Source organism: Atractosteus spatula, chromosome 10 (genome assembly GCF_055471065.1).
Source record: "Atractosteus spatula isolate fAtrSpa1 chromosome 10, fAtrSpa1.hap1, whole genome shotgun sequence".
NCBI lineage: Eukaryota > Metazoa > Chordata > Actinopteri > Semionotiformes > Lepisosteidae > Atractosteus > Atractosteus spatula.
Genome location: NC_142715.1, coordinates 13543886 through 13560791, shown reverse-complemented (window position 1 = coordinate 13560791; position 16906 = coordinate 13543886). Strand labels below are relative to the sequence as shown.

Below are 16906 nucleotides of genomic sequence, written 5' to 3'. Positions count from 1 at the left end.
TTATTGAGGATGAGCAGAGGGTGATCGAACCTACCTCCTGGTTATAAAAATGTCTAAAAATTCTGACACAGATGTGTGAGAGACAATGGAAAAGACTATCAAAATCCTGAACTTCAGGACATTGTACTGTACCGTTTTTTAAATACGACCCTCTGAACATGGCATGAGAGAATACATTGTCAAATGGTAAATGCAATGTTTGCTATATTGCTAGGGCCCTCCCTCCTGATTTTAAAATCGTCTCATATTTCTGACATCAAGGTGTGAGACACAATATAACAGACTGTCAAAATCCTGAACTTCAGGACATTTTATGATACCATTTTAAAAATATGACCCTCTGAGCATGGCATGTGAGAAAATGGCATGTGAGAATGCATTGGGAAAAGGTGAATGCAATTTCTGCTGAATTGCTATGGCCCTCCCTCCTGATTACAAACTCGTCTCACAATTCTGACACTGAGGTGTGAGACACAATGTAACAGACACTATTAAATTGTGAAGTACAAGAGATTATACTGTTACGTTTTTTTTTAATATTGACCCTCTGGCATGTGAGGACTTGTAGTCAACAAAATAGCACACATTCTGCCAATTTGCTTTGTCCCTCCTTCCTCGTTACCAAAACATCTTAGTATACCGACACTAAGGTAAATGTCTCTAAATCCAGAAGTTAAGTTGTCAAAGTATATCGGAGCCAACCGATATTGATCAGGTTCTGCTGATGCCGAGCCAGCAGCCTTCACCATAAGGTCCAATTCCCCAAGCCTACTGACCTTATATGTCCATCCCTTCTCGTCAAAATTCGTATTTTCACAGGGTACCCTTCAGAAATTGCAGTATAGAATGAAAAAACTCCAATAGATCTCGGCCGCTGTTGGCGATTTTCCTTTAAAAACAAATGATTCTCCAGAAATTTTACGGAGTGTATCACTTACACCGAGACCGAGAAGTGTTAAGCTGTACATGAGTCTTTGTGGCTCGGTTGTTAACCAAAAGGGTGGTGGTTTGAGACCATCCAGGGATGCTATGAGCCTTTTAATGAACACACCCTCTTCACTTCATTTCTCCACGGCCAGTCTTGTACCGCAATCAAATACAGAGCCCGTAGGGGGCAGTAAGCCCGCATATATAGCTCACTGTGTATATAATGAAGAAGCAGAGGTTAGTTTCTCATATGCATGTTGCAGAGCCTTACGCAACTCGTACCAACAGCTGGGGTTTGATCCCTGCACGGGCTATTAGTTGAAAGACCATTGTAAATGATGTGTAACAGCTTTATCCAGCTGGCTTTTATGTTTCATACTAAATTGCTATCTTGAAACCAAAATAATTAGAAATATGGAACACAACCGTTGTTCCCCAAGAAGGAAAGCTGTTTTACACTGACGTCACTCCTTTTTATTTAATCCAGATTTTAAAGACAACTCCGCCCTCAAAGGAAATCAAAGGAAAATGTTGTATTAGCACGAGCTGCACAGGCTCTGAATCAGACCATTTCAATTAGTCTGATCAGTGCAGGACAAGTTAATGTAGAATTATTGCTTTGTCTATCTCTTTTTTGTATATAAATGAATGTCTCTGAAAACTTAATGTTAGTTTTTAATTTAGTTTTAGTTTTACGATGTAGGTCATGCGTTGACATATGCACAAACACACGAAATGTCTCATTCCTGATTCAGCTCATGCTCCATAGGAGAGAAAAGATTCCTCCTGTTTCTCGTACAACCATATCAGAACAGAAGCCCGTGTCACCCAGCTCTGATTCAAGATTGAGTCGCATCTTCAACATTTTGTTTTTGTTTCTGATCATTATTTTCTTTAGTTATGATCAATATTGAACTTTTTCTAAATGAAACAAAAATAATCAAACATGCAGGTAGAATTTTTTAAAAGTATTAGGAGTTGAAAGGGCGCTCCTTCGGAATAGTCGTCAGAAAATGTGAGAAAAGGAAAGTTACGTAAACTCTCACACACAGCATTAAAGATTGGAATCTGATCATAAAAAACTAGCTGTCTCCCCGTCGGTAATCAAACCCCAGTTTCCCGCGTGACAGGCAGGGACACAAACAACTTTACTAACTAGGAGCGCTTGCTAGCTATTAGGAGGCATTTACTCTTAAGTATGTTACTGTTTTGGGTTTCGACTTTAATTTTCCCTATACCAGTTTTTTACAAAAGTAAAGGCACACGGCACATGTGTGGCACATCACGTCCGTGTTTAGTGACAACTACCTCAGAGATTGTAAGCTGGGTAGTTTCAGATCACTTTTTTTAAAGGTTCAAGCAAACCCGAATACCTTTGCAAGAGACATTTCAGAATCGCAGTCAAATCCAGTACGATTGCTGGATCCTTCGAATTCGACTGAACTATAGCACAGATCTGCAGTCCACGATTAGAATACTGTAGCTGTGTTGTATAAGCTATACCACCCAAAATAGTTCTAAAACAGGAGATGCATCCTTGTTTAAGAATGTGGTATAAAGTGAAATGGTCTGGGAAGAGTCCTACGTTTGAACAGTTCAAAATAGACGTAAAGGGGTATTTACGGACTCTTTCGAAATGTAAGAACAAGCTGTGCGGACCTTATCTTTATTTACCTTGTGTAATCGTTTTTCATAAAGTGTAATTGTATTATAGCATGTGCCCCTGACGATTTTCTTGATACGTTATATGTGCTCTTGTTTGTATTGTATGTAGTTTTGTTGTTCAAATAAAACGTAAAAGACACAACTTTCCGGATGCGGCTGCTGTAAAAATAAAATGACATCAAGGGTGCTGTACGCAAAGGTCTGAAACCTGCTCCACAGCAGATCTTTATCCAGAGGTGTTAAAGAAGTCGAGATCTCGCCATGAGGGGGGAAGCATCTCAGAAAAAGCAGGTGCAGTCGGTTCCACGGTCATAACGCCACTAAGTCGGGCGACAAGAGCAAAACCCACCCGACCTCCTCCGAGCAAGTAATGAGACAAAGAGACAGTGCACAGCGGGTAGCGTGGCCGAGCGGTCTAAGTCGATGGATTAAAGCTCTAGTCTCTTCGGGGGCGTGGGTTTGAATCCCACCGCTGCCAGGTGCTTCTGTCGGGACCCCCTTTCAGCTGACTTCAGACGAAAGGGAGGGAACCGCTTTTTGGCAGTCTCTCGAGAAACTAAGCAAAGTGTTTAAAGATACTTTCTCAGCTTGACATCAAGGCACAAAACAAAAACCTTCTTGCGTCCTCTCAACCCAAAAGCGCTTTGCCACTTTTTGCGTTATGCAGGGAACGACATCTGCCCAGATCACTTTTGTGTCAATGCAAATCGTAGTGTGCCCTCCGTTTTAATGTTGGCTGTGCTGGCGTGCCGCTTCTGTCTGTGAAACTTGAATGTTCTGCTTCTTCACACCAAATCGTTGGCGGGGGTTGAGCTTGTTAAATCTTTGCGCATAGCGCTCCTTTGGAAGTACTTTGTCCAAGTTCAAAAGCGATCGTGGGATTTACTTCATGCGTTCAAGAAGCATGCCTCGCACGACAGATTTAAATGGGGAATGGAGCCTGCTTCTTGCTGTTTTTCCTGTGGTTGCAGTTACAAAGTTGATCGTGCTTTCACATTCTGTTAACAGTATTCACTGGCTGAGCTTTATCAGTTGGTTCCTAAAGGAATCTCTGCTTCGGTTCCAGAAAAGTCATCTGTAGTGTGTTTTTTTCCGTGCCCATGGCAGTCTTTTAGAGCTGGTAGTAATGGCGGCGAAGTTAATTTTTTATCCTCTTTAAAAGAATAAGGATGGGCCGGGGTGAGCTGCATTTACCACTCTTTCAGCTAAACGCCGAACTCGCGAACTGATTACACTGCAGAGCCACAGGCTCCTCGCTTTTCTCCATTCTCTGGGTTAGGGTGAAAAAAAAACACTGCTGGTATTAGCTGGCCTGCTGGGAGTACCTCTTCTTCACTGATAAGCAAGATTTGTGTTTCATCTTTCGCAAGCTGTATAGATTTCTTTCAAAACAAGTTGTTCCAGAAAGGAAACGAACACTTGCATTCACCTGAATTAAAAGGCATGGGATTTGCCCATAAGGATAAATTCTGTACAGTAAGACAGGAAGAAAGGCACCGCTGGGAATCGGACCCAGGATCTCCTGTTTACTAGACAGGCGCTTTAGCCAACTAAGCCACGGCGCCAGCAAAGTGCCATCCTTTGAAAGCCACTTGGACACGTCTCAACTGCTCTGAGACATCTGCGTTCGGGGTGCACCGAGCCTGCTCGCCTTGCAAGTTGCCTCATTTACGTGCGATAGCTCCAGCACTAAGAGAAAGGATGATAAATAGCTTTTATCTGGCACTTTTCATGTCAGAGGATCTCAATCTGCTTTCCGTGTACAAGAGGATGTGCAAATCATGTAGCTTAAGACGTAGACGACAGTGCTCCGCTGAAATCTTGATCTCACAACCCTCGGCATGACTCCGCTGTGTTCTGCTTTAGACAAAGGGGGGAAAAGACTTCTTTCATCACACGTTTTGCACAGTTTACGGTGTTTGCAGTGCTCTTTCTTAAATGAAAACCAGGAATCGGCACCATATGAGGTGAGACTAGATAATATTGGAACAAGTAGCCTCGCCATTCCATGCGTGACGTGAGCAAAGTGTAATTCCTGTCTTTATAGTGTGCTTGTTAGAGACTTAGCTGGCACCCAGAGCGCTTTAAATCCAGGAGTCAGCAGCCCAAGATAAGAGAGCTTCCTTCGTCTACAGATGCAGCCATTCAAAATGCGTGAGGTATTTCGCGGCATACCCCGGTGGGCGTGTCGCAGTTTCACGCGGTATGACGCAGTTTACGTGGTGTCACGTGGTTAACTATCCGGCGTTGCCTTGTAAAACCGCCAGGGGGAGCTTAACCTCTCATGTACAGCATTTGAGCCTTTAATTTTGAACTGTGTATTACAGCACGTTAATCATCAGTCATTAAAATGTTGGTATATTTTATGAAAGCAAGATTGCTCAGTTGGACAAAAGTACACAACCTACCTTTATCAGAAATATTTATGCATCAAAGCCTTTACTGAAGATATTACTAATAGTATTAATAATGGATGACTTTGGACAAGCTGTATACTCAAAGTATAATTTCTTTAGCACATTTGTACAAGCACTTGGAATCTGTCCAAGCCATACTTTGTCAGGCATTTTGTTTTACTTCAACGGGCATAAAAACTTCCTTGCTTTTAACAGGGCGTTTCATAATTTCTAACTACGAAAATGATTTAAAATGCGACACCTATCATTCAACTAGAGCTTAAAATATCACAAGGATCCTCAAGAGCACAGCAAAGAGTGTTTTAAAAGACACTTGTATTTATCAACGCTTTCTTTTCCGTATACCAGATTTTATGGAACCACTTCAGAGGGGTGTCAGCCAGTCAGATTCCAGGAATCGGCACTTTAAAGGAAAAATACACACCGGTATTCCATTTCTCCCTAACGATTTTAAGCATCGAAGTATTTAACTAGCATGTGAAATAGCGTGTGAAAAAGTGGTAGTTTTAAGCTTTTCTGCTAATATAATATGGAATCGCGTATCTAAAGAATTTAATAACGGTATTCGTGTGCTGCGACAGGGCTGTGTAGGGCTGTTTTGCCTGCCTGTTCATGTGAGCTGTCTTGTAGCCGACTGGTCTAGGTGCGTGACTACCAACTGGCAGGTTGTGTGTTTGAATTCAGCTGGTGCTGGGCTTTTCTGTTAACAAACATTTCTTCGAAAAAATAGAATAGCGATATTATGGACAATCAATTGACTTTTATATTTGAAAATATCGCAACATGATCGATATTTGCGATATTTTGAACATATCTTCCCTTCTGACAGCGGTTCCTGCTTCTATTGTGTGTGTGTGTGCAACAGAGTAAATTTTTATGGAGAAATGGAGGCTGGACAGTATGCGTTACAATATAAACATTTATATTGATTTAAATCGTGTTCTGATTTAAATCGCAAACGCGTGTTTAATTATGTGTTTTTTAATCATAATCAGGCTAATGCATTTCTACATTTTCTGTATGAACCAGCTTAGAGGTTCATACAGAAAGACAGCTTGTGTTTAAATTGAGTGTAAGGTAATTTATGCTTCTAAAGTCATGGTCAGCATTTATTATTGTACTGTGCTGTAAACTTTTTCTGTGCCTAGTCACATTATTTTATAGCGTTTTTATTGCGTTATTAAATCCGGTGGCGCTGTGTGTTAGTTTCCTGACTCCTATTATTTAAACTGCGACACTGATCATTCATCTCTAAATAAACTTTATTTTATATAGCGTTTTAAGCGAATAGGTAATTAGATTGCTCATAAACCTAATCACTTTTTCTACATAAACACAGCGTGATTGCTCTCTGAAAATGCTTTTCCTTTATTTTTAAAGTAGGCTCAGATTTCAACTATAGATCGTATTATTATAAACTTTCTTGGAAAAATGTATTTTATGTAAACCATGTTTGCTATTAATTCATTTAGGGCTAAAATACGTTCAGTGTCTTCCAATCGAGTCGAGTTGACATTGGAAGCCTGCCACACCCGGACTGTTAAACCAACGCATTACCACGTCGGCAGTATTGGCTTTAGTATTCCCCCCCTCTCCCCTCAATTCAATTCAAGGTGTTTTATTTGCATGACAGATGGGTACAAGCAGTGTTGGGTATGTATATTGTAACGCTTACGGCAGACAGGCACTGTGTAAGAGCCGGCGCACCAGAGCAGCGCACCGAGGGAGCGTCTGCATTTATAACTTAGTTTTTAAAATTAGTCAAGCAATATGAAGCATCTCCTTTTACTTAGTGCCTGAGCATAAAAAGAATAGGAGCATACTGCAACGCGTGTGAAGTCCATAAACAATATTAATTTTGGAACTTAAACATACAGTATATGGCTGGTCTCGGTACTTTAAAGAAAACATACACACCAGTATTCCATTTCTCCCTAAACATTTTAAGCATCGAAGTCTTTAACTAATGCGATACCGGAGTCAACAAGCATACTTTTAGAATTTGATTAAAAGGGAATATAATATGGAATCGCGTATCTCAAGAATTTAAAGACCAGACAATCGCAAGCGCATTTTCAATAAAATTATTTTATTCATTCAGCAGTTTGTGAGAGGGACATCCAGCAGGGAGAGACACACACACCGGTTTTCATTGACAAAATTGTTTTTTTTCAATTCCTCTTGTCTAACAGGAATGTTTTGTTTGTGGACAGACTGTTAGACAAGAGGAAAAGACCGCCTCCTGCTACGAAGCATTTCGTTGATCCGATCACGAATTCTTTTCCAGTCGTACGCAGCAAGGGTTGAGAATCTCCGATTCACCATCGTACTAATGGTTTCCTGGAGATTGCAAGGCAAGGCACTTTTGCCTCTGGACCCATCGAAATTTACAGACGTGGTCCACCCCCAGTAAATTTCAAAAGTCACAAGATTTCGAAACACGAGGGCGGCGTAGCGGTCGGCTCTTGCTTTCCCGTCTATGCCGATGCACTGCAAGTACAACCCCCCCTCCATCTCCTGGGTGATGGGTAGCAGTTGGACATCTGGGAGAATTATTCGTCCCACTGGCGTCTGTGAATTCCGCTGTGCTTCCTGGGGGGAGATAGGCGGCGGGGACAGCATCAACAGATTCCTGCGCGGTGGTGAACTGAGAGGCCGGGATGGAGTGTCCTGAGGCGGTGTGTGCTCTGCGGGGGGCAGAGCTTCCGCCAGGCATTGCAACCTACGCGGCGGGGAGAGGCACTTTTCGGGAGACAGCTGCTCAACTGTTTGACTGCTGGAACATACTGTCTCCTTCCTCTGCATTTTCAGGAGTGTCTCTAGCCTCCCAATCCTCCCCAGTAATGCATCGTACTGCTCCCGCTGCAGCCGAAATGTCTCCATACAGGTGCTGCTTCTACAGGTTGGCACCCTGGCCAGTGGCCGAGAGCAGAGACCCACGGCCTGTGGCAAAATAACATAATTCATGTAAGAAATAAAGTCACACAGTAGTATTCATCAGTCGCGGAACAGACGTCAAAATAAACTTTTCTTTTTTTCCGTCTTACCGCTTTCTTTTTTACTGTCCTGGTGGTAGATCGTTTTGCCCGTGCGGTGTTTTCTTGAAGAACAGGCTACGAAGAAATAATTATAATTGAATTTAAAATTCAAAACGGCAATAATACCTTGTAATATGCGCTGTAATCGCGTATTTCAGATGAAGTCTGCTGTATTTGCTTACCCTTCGCTCTTTGGAAGCTGGGGCGGCAGAAGCACCCCGTCTCTTCCCGTAAAAGGTCTTGGTCTCCATACTGTACTATGGTCGCTGTAGTGCAGGTTCGCAGTTTTTTTTTTGTGATGGGAGCTCACCCAATCCCTTGGTGTCTTTATACTATATTCACATGTACGGCTAGAGTGTGTTCATTGTCTTCCAATGAAAGGCGGGTGCCTTTTGCCGAAGTCGGGAGACATTGGAGGCTTGCCACACCCGGACTGTTAAACCAACGCACTAGCACGTCAAAGTGCATTGAGGACCCGGGCGCAATAGTTGTTTTGTCCCTTGATTTACTGATCTGCATTAATTAAATCTTGTCAGTCAGGTCTTTTTTTCTCTATTTCAATTGTCGTTTACACATGCACGACTTTAAAAGCTAGCAAGACAGGTTTCGATTCACATTAGCTGGTGAGCCTTGTTAAAAAAACTAATGATAATGTAACATGCCACTGTTTGTTCATGAACAAAGTTATACTGAGATTTCCTTAGATACGCGATTAAAAAATAAATAAAAATTTGAATCTCCTGTGGAACACATTCCATAAGAATCAGCGGTTCTACAATATATATCGCCTTTAAAGGTGGCTTCTTAAAACGCTTTACGGGATAAAAACAACCAGAACAGCAGCAACAACAATATTGTATTTCATTGCACTTTGAAAACCAAGTAATAACTTAACTCAGTACGTGCAAACGTTTTGTATGTTGCTGTCGTGAATGCCTGCGTACCCATAAGTATCTTATTTGCCTTGAGTCCTGTCTACAGTATATTTGTCCCCCTACCCCCTCTCTCCCTCAATTCAATTCAATTCAAGGTGTTTTATTTGCATGACAGATGGGTACAATTCTTGTTGGGAATGTATACAGTACTTTGATATTTACACCCGGCGCGGCACCGAGGGAGCGTCTGCATTTATAACTTAGTTTTTAAAATTAGTCAAGCAATATGAAGCATCTCCTTTAACTTTTAAGTTCTTAAATTCTTAAAAATTCTTTAGATATTCTTTAGATTCTTCAGATACGCGATTCCATATTATATTCCCTTTTAATCAAATTCTAAAAGTATGCTTGTTGACTCCGGTATCACGTTAGTTAAAGACTTCGAAGCTTACAATGTTTAGGGAGAAATGGAATACTGGTGTGTATTTTTTTCTTTAAAGTACCAAGACCAGCTATATACTGTATGTTTATGTTCCAAAATTAATATCGTTTATGGCCTTCACACGTGTTACAGTATGCTTCTATTCTTTTTATGCTCAGCTACTAAGATTTCCCTTCAGTGGTAAAATTCAATATCTACAACGGGCACAGTAAAGACGTTTACAGTAAGTCTTTCTACGACAGACCAACGGACCACGAGTGCCCCTGTCGGTCAACCAATCACGCACCGCGGTATTTTGCGTCATCGCGCGTCACGATGCACGACGCCGTAGCCAATTACCTGCGGTACGTGTCTGTACCGCGCACTTTGAATGGCTGCATCTGTTTTTTGCGTGAAGGGGGGAAACCATGCGTGTGCTGCAAACGATCTTAGTATCGAAGTGCCGTCCCACATAACCGATCCGAACAATCTGCTTTACAGAGGAGCACTGCCGGAGCTTATCGTTGGCAAACTGAAGACCAGGCCGACCTCTTCTGTGACTCTTGAACACTGAATCTCAAGGTTGTGAATTCAAGCTCCACGCTGGCGGGAAATTCCATAGGTAATGATCAAATTCACTTGCATGCTAATCAAAAGAAATATTAAGAAACTTTTCCTGATACCAGTTTCATAGTGACTTTGTAGGTGACATGTTCTTTATGAGAATAATGTTTCGTATGCGATCAATAACAGCACCAGAAAAAAATACCGGAAAGAAATTATCTGTCACTAAGGAAATTCATTAAATGAAGCCAAGACATAATCAGAAAATCGATATCAAGGAAATGTTAATCACTTTACATGTTCTTTAGCGTTTTTATATATACATACTGATAGACATTCAAGGCGTTCTAGTCGCTGTACTCTAAATGAAATCACAGTACAGTACAGGACATGCAGTGAGGAGCTCACGCAACGAATACTCTTGAACGCAACAAAAGTAATGGCACACGGCACACGGCACATCACGTCCTAGTTTAGTGACAACTACCTCAGAGATTGAAAGTTGGGTAGTTTCAGATCACTTTCGATCTTAGTATCGAAGTGCCGTCTCCCACATAACCGATCCACAGAAGAACTGTATCCAGAGGTGTTAAAGAAGTCGAGATCTCACCATGAGAGGGGAAGCATCTCAGAAAAAGCAGGTGCAGTCGGTTCCATAGTCATAACGCCACTGTCGGACAAGAGCAAAAGCCACCCGGCTTCCTCCGGGAAAGTAATGAGACAAAGAGACAGGGCATAGTGGGTAGTGTGGCTGAGTGGTCTAAGGTGCTGGATTAAGGCTCCAGTCTCATTGGAGGTGTGGGTTTGAATTCCACTGCTGCTAGGAGTTTCTGTGTTACAACCACCAAGTGGAGCAATGTGTTAAAAGCTACTTTATCAGCTTAACATCAAAGCAGGGAGAAAAAAGTGTTTCTTCTTCTCAACACAAATTCTTGTTTCCACCTTCAGCAGGGAAGTTTGTCTACCAAGATCACTTTTGAGTCAGTGCAAATCACAGTGCGCCCTCAATTTTAATGTCGGTTGTGCTCCTTTTATCTGTGAAACGTTAATGTTCTGCATTTTCAAGTCGAGTCATCCTCAGGGGTAGAGCTGATTAAGTCTTTCCGCATAGCGCTCCATCAGAAATAACTTGTCTAAGTTCCAAAGAGATTGTGGGTTTCACTTCAAGCAATCACAAAGCATACCTCACATGTCAGATCTAAATGGGGAATTTGTTGGTTACAAAGCTGAACGTTTTTCCATGTTCTGCTAGAGTATCCACTGGCTTGCCTTTATCAGCTGTCTTGGAAAGATAAGCTGTGCTTCGTCTCAGGAAAAATCATTAGTACTGTCATTTTATTCTGTGCATATGGCCGATATTTAAAGTATATAAAAATCACGAGTTCATAGATTTATCCAAATATCAACGGCACCTTGTAAACCTGTGATAAGAATTCCTTCAATCCAATGGTTTCACTCCAGGGAAAAGGCAGGGAAACATAGAGAATTCTTATTTAAAGACAACATCCGTATTGGATTGCATGTCAGCAGGCATCACTCAGAATTCCTAATATGATTTTGAATTCAGTTTTGCAGTTCTTTAGTGTTTAACTACTTTCAGAGAGTCCTTTATTGACCTTGCTGAAGCAGAGAAGCGACATAATCACAAATGTGACCAGTGTTTCTGCTGTTTCTGGTTAATAATGATTATTATTTTGTATTTTGATTAGTATTTTTCGTAGCGTTCTTCCTCAGCTTTTAAGTTATTTGGTGAGCAAGAACCACTGAGAACGAGTCTGAATCAATCAAGAACACATACGGTACTGCTGTCCTGTGTACAACTGCTTCTTCCTAATTGAGCTTTTCAGTGTTGAAGAAGACGTTTCCAATTTCGATTGCTGGTTTCAGAGGATGTGCTACAAGATCACAGATTCATTTGAAAAGATTTGGAGATACATTGGCTGGGATTCAAACCTGGCTCAATTGCATGAAGGCACCTATACTCAGCAACGAGAGGAAAGGAGAAGGGGCCAGAGGTAGTGTGGCTGAATGGTCTAATATGCTGGATTTTAGGCTCCACTCTCTCAGGGGCGTGGGTTTAAATCCCACTACTGCCCAATGTTTTAAGACCTTACTTCCTGTGATTTGTAATGTGGTCAGTAAAAGCACTTTATGTAAGTATCTCTTATGTCAGCGCTACAAGTCACTTACTGCTCCACAGGTCCGGGGTTCAATCCCTGGCATCTTCAGGTGTTTTATATTACTGTACTCACATCGCAATCTTCTGTTGAGTGAGAACTCTTTGCTCGTGTTCATAGAGAGCCAGGTTTACCTTTTGAATCTCACCCGGGATTTCCTGAGAGATCATTCAGCGAGCGAGTCCTCCCTCTGGACTCGGCACTGAGCTGAAAGCTGCACGAATTCCTCACTGTGTGTCCTGTACTGTTACAGGTGGTCCAGCATAAATGTGCAGCACAGTGACATGAACACCTTCAACTTTTTCTGTATGTGAAGGAAAATGCAAAAGAGTATGAAAAGTATTGATTGTATAAAATATCCATGGTATAACTCGAGAAAAAACTGAAGCCCAAAACAACGACTTTTGATGATTACAAGAAATTCAAGAAACACAACCGTCCGCAGATGGATTTGGACCCTGAACTCTTAAGTTAAAAGAACAAAAGCGAAGTAAACTCTCTTCATTGTCTTATAGTTTGTGAAACAAAACAATTTCTTACTTTCTTAATAATTTCTTACGATTTATATAATTTTAACAGAATCACAATTACAAACATTTGGGGTTAAACTGTTATTCACATACTCTAACGAAGAGAAACGTTATTGTCTTCCGGTGTGTGAGCCCATTTCTCAAAAAATAAAAAAATAAGTTATATAAATTTAATTTTTCTATTTTTTAGGCTTGCATAGTCTTATTCATATTTCAGTTAAACCTTTTCTTCTGTAGTAATTTCATTTAATATTAAAATTAGTCCTGATTTACAATTTTTGGACATGGTTCATCTTAAAGAATTTTGTAATAAGTTTCAGTTTAGGAAAATCGTGCCCAGAAGCTACCAAAACTGGTAATGTTCACATAATGTGTAATGCAATAGCAGCAGTTGGGGTGGGACAAAAAAGGCATTTCTTGGTATGAATCCTAAAATTTCATAGATGGCGTTCTAGGACTTCCAGCTTCAGATGAAGCTGTCAATACATCATAGATTTGTACTCAATCAATATCAGCAGTGTTATCACTACCGAATGCTAAATATAGATCCTGGCAATACTTCATGAGTTGTTCGTTAGAAAATTGTTTATATTTTTTTAACATATTTTCCATACCAGACAAAAAGTCGAAAGTTTCAATTTCATGCAACTGATGAAATCTCTCTTCGATGGAAGTTATAAGTACAGTACATCCAAAATACTGCGGAATCAATCAAATTTACATGTTTCTTGTGGATCCAGAAGATCATTATGAGACTCAAAACATGCCTGTCTTTTCTTTTTTCGAGGACGAAGGAGTAGCAGCAGGAGTAGCAGTAATGGCAAGAACGTGTTTAGAGTTCAGCACTTCTCATTTTTAAAGCAGAGCCTCGACTCAGAAAGCAACGCCCGCGATAACAGAAATTGCAGAATTGGTCTGTTCATGCTGCCTACACGCTTTGAATTGCTGGCATTTTCTGCAAGTTCCTTTTTGAGGGTTCATGAAATTCCTCACATTTGAGCCAACACTAAAATATTTCATTCGGGGTCGCCTAATTCATAGTGCAAACCGAATCTACAGGGGAATGCTGTGGCACATGAAGCCGTTTGTTATTCTGTTGTGAGGTGTGAGGGGCGGAATGCAAATCGAGTTGGTGAATAGAAAATGAAACAGGAGTCACTTCTTGAGCTACGAATTCCAAAAAGTATGAAAACCTGTGCATTTTAACAGTGCAGAATACTCACAAATTGCACTGAGTTGCTTGCTTTCTTCTGCTGCTTTTATATTTCAGTCATTCACTGTCAGCTAGCACTGGAACAATTCAAGAGAGGTAAAAACAGAAGCGGTCAGGAGTGGGATTTGAACCCACGCCTCCATTTGGAGACCAGAACACCCAAGCCAGCTGGAAAGACACACATCCTTGAGTCTGGCGCCTTAGACCACTCGGCCACCCTGACAAGCGAAAGCAAGTTGTGTGCTGAATGCACCAGTAGTTGACTAAACTGAGTTTCTTCCCTGAAATTATTTGCTTGCGAAGAGCCAAGTTGCCTTGAATGGATCTTGGAAATCAAATATACGGATGGATTGTTATTCGGTTGTGAGTTTTGAGGGGCGTATTATAAATTGAGTTGGTGAAAAGGCGCTTTTTGTTAGTCTGTCGGGAGGCTGCACAAGGTGTTTAGAGGGAGAACTTCTATAAGGCAGGCTCTCTATGTTTAACATCAAGGCAGATTTTTTTTTTCTCAATGGAAATGCTCTTTGGCGCTTTCAGCTTTACGTAGGGAACAACGTCTGCCGAGATCACTTTTGAGCCAGTGCAAATGGTAATGTGCCACCAAGTACATTTAATATTGGCTGTGGTAGCGAGCTGCTTTTGTTTGTGAAGCTTTTACTTCTTTAAGCTGAATCATCAGCAGGAGTAGCTTATTAAAACTTTGCTCATAGCGCTCCATCAGAAATACCTTATCCATGTTCAAAAGAGATCAGGGGATTTACTTCATGCTTTCACATAGCATACCTTACACGAAAGATTTAAATGGGGAATTGATTGTGCTTCTTGATGTTGTTCCTGTGGTTGCCTTGGTTACAATGGTGAACGTTCTTCCACGTTCTGCTAGAGTATCCTCTGGGTGGGCTTTATCAATTGGCTCGGATAGGTCATCAGTGCTCCGTCTCCAGAAAAATACTCAGCACTGTCTTTTTTCTGTGCACATGACCGTCTTTTAAAACATATAAAATCAAGAGTTCATTGATTTCTCCAAATAAAAACAATACATTTTAACCCAGTGGTTAGTATTCCTCCAATCCAATAGTTTTACTCCAAGTAAAAAGCAGCGCAATATATAGAGAGATGATATTCAAACATTTCAACGTTCTTATTGGATTGCCTGTACAGATGCAGCCATTCAAAGTGCGCGTTACAGACACGTACCGCAGGTGACGTCGCTCAGTATGACGCAAGATGACGCGTGGCACCGCAGTACGTGATTGGTTGACCGACAGGGGCACTCGTGGTCCGTTGGTCTGTCGTAGAAAGACTTACAGTAAACGTCTTTGCTGTGCCCGTTGTAGGTATTGAATTTTACCACTGAAGGGAAATCTTAGTAGCTGAGCATAAAAAGAATAGGAGCATACTGTAACGCGTGTGAAGGCCATACACGATATTAATTTTGGAACATAAACATACAGTGTATAGCTGGTCTTGGTACTTTAAAGAAAAAAATACACACCAGTATTCCATTTCTCCCTAAACATTTTAAGCTTCGAAGTCTTTAACTAACGCGATACCGGAGTCAACAAGCATACTTTTAGAATTTGATTAAAAGGGAATATAATATGGAATCGCGTATCTAAAGAATTTAATAACGGTATTCGTGTGCTGCGACAGGGCTGTGTAGGGCTGTTTCGCCTGCCTGTTCATGTGAGCTGTCTTGTAGCCGACTGGTCTAGGTGCGTGACTACTAGCTGATAGGTTGTGTGTTCGAATCCAGCTGGTGCCGGGCTTCCCTTTTAACAAACATTTCTTCGAAAAAATAGAATAGCGATATTATGGACAATCAATTGACTTTTATATTTCAAAATATCGCAACATGATCGATATTTGCGATATTTTGAACATACCTTCCCTTTTGACAGCGGTGCCTGCTTCTATTGTGTGTGTGTGTGCAACAGAGTAAATTTTTAATAGCGTTTTAAGCGAATAGGTAATTAGATTGCTCATAAACCTAATCGCTTTTTCTACATAAACACAGCATGATTGCTCTCTGAAAATGCTTTTCCTTTATTTTTAAAGTAGGGTCAGATTTCAACTATAGATCGTATTATTATAAACTTTCTTGGAAAAATGTATTTTATGTAAACCATGTTTGCTATTAATTCATTTAGGGCTAAAATACGTTCATTGTCTTCCAATCGAGTCGAGTTGACATTGGAAGCCTGCCACACCCGGACTGTTAAACCAACGCATTAGCACGTCAAAGCCCATTGAGGGTATTGAGCCAGTATTGGCTTTAGTATTCCCCCCCTCTCCCCTCAATTCAATTCAATTCAAGGTGTTTTATTTGCATGACAGATGGGTACAAGCAGTGTTGGGTATGTATATTGTAACGCTTACGGCAGACAGGCACTGTGTAAGAGCCGGCGCACCAGAGCAGCGCACCGAGGGAGCGTCTGCATTTATAACTTGGTTTTTAAAATTAGTCAAGCAATATGAAGCATCTTCTTTTACTTTTAAGTCCCTTAAATACATTGAACACAGCTTTCTCACCACTTAAGATTGCTCTTGATACCATCCTTACACAAAGCAGAAGGGAGATCTTAGTGCCTGAGCATAAAAAGAATAGGAGCATACTGCAACGCGTGTGAAGTCCATAAACGATATTAATTTTGGAACTTAAACATACAGTATATGGCTGGTCTCGGTACTTTAAAGAAAACATACACACCAGTATTCCATTTCTCCCTAAACATTTTAAGCATCGAAGTCTTTAACTAACGCGATACCGGAGTCAACAAGCATACTTTTAGAATTTGATTAAAAGGGAATATAATATGGAATCGCGTATCTCAAGAAATTAATATGCAATAACTGAGTCAAGGGACTCAGAGGATCCAAGGCTAGACTGAGTATAATAGGCTTCGGGCTTCTATTGTGACATCTACTGTAAATTACAGAAATGTTTAAAGTAAACAAAATAAAGTAACTAAAATGTGGTCTGAAATCACCCCTTTAGACACCCCTTTTACTTCACTGGTGTCAGATATGAAAGGCAATAGTCTCCCGTTCTGTCTGCTGTGTGTTGCAGCAGAGGGAC

General features: G+C 40.9%; 2 non-coding genes across 2 annotated transcripts; both read right to left on the bottom strand.

Moving 5' to 3' along the window:
* Positions 1-4083: 4083 nt before the first annotated feature.
* On the bottom strand, positions 4084-4157 carry trnat-agu (transfer RNA threonine (anticodon AGU)). The gene has a single exon. It is a non-coding gene; the product is annotated as a tRNA-Thr (tRNA).
* Positions 4158-13937: 9780 nt separating this feature from the next.
* On the bottom strand, positions 13938-14050 carry trnal-caa (transfer RNA leucine (anticodon CAA)). The gene is made up of 2 exons: positions 14013-14050; positions 13938-13983 (listed from the first exon to the last, which is right to left on the bottom strand). It is a non-coding gene; the product is annotated as a tRNA-Leu (tRNA).
* Positions 14051-16906: the final 2856 nt, after the last annotated feature.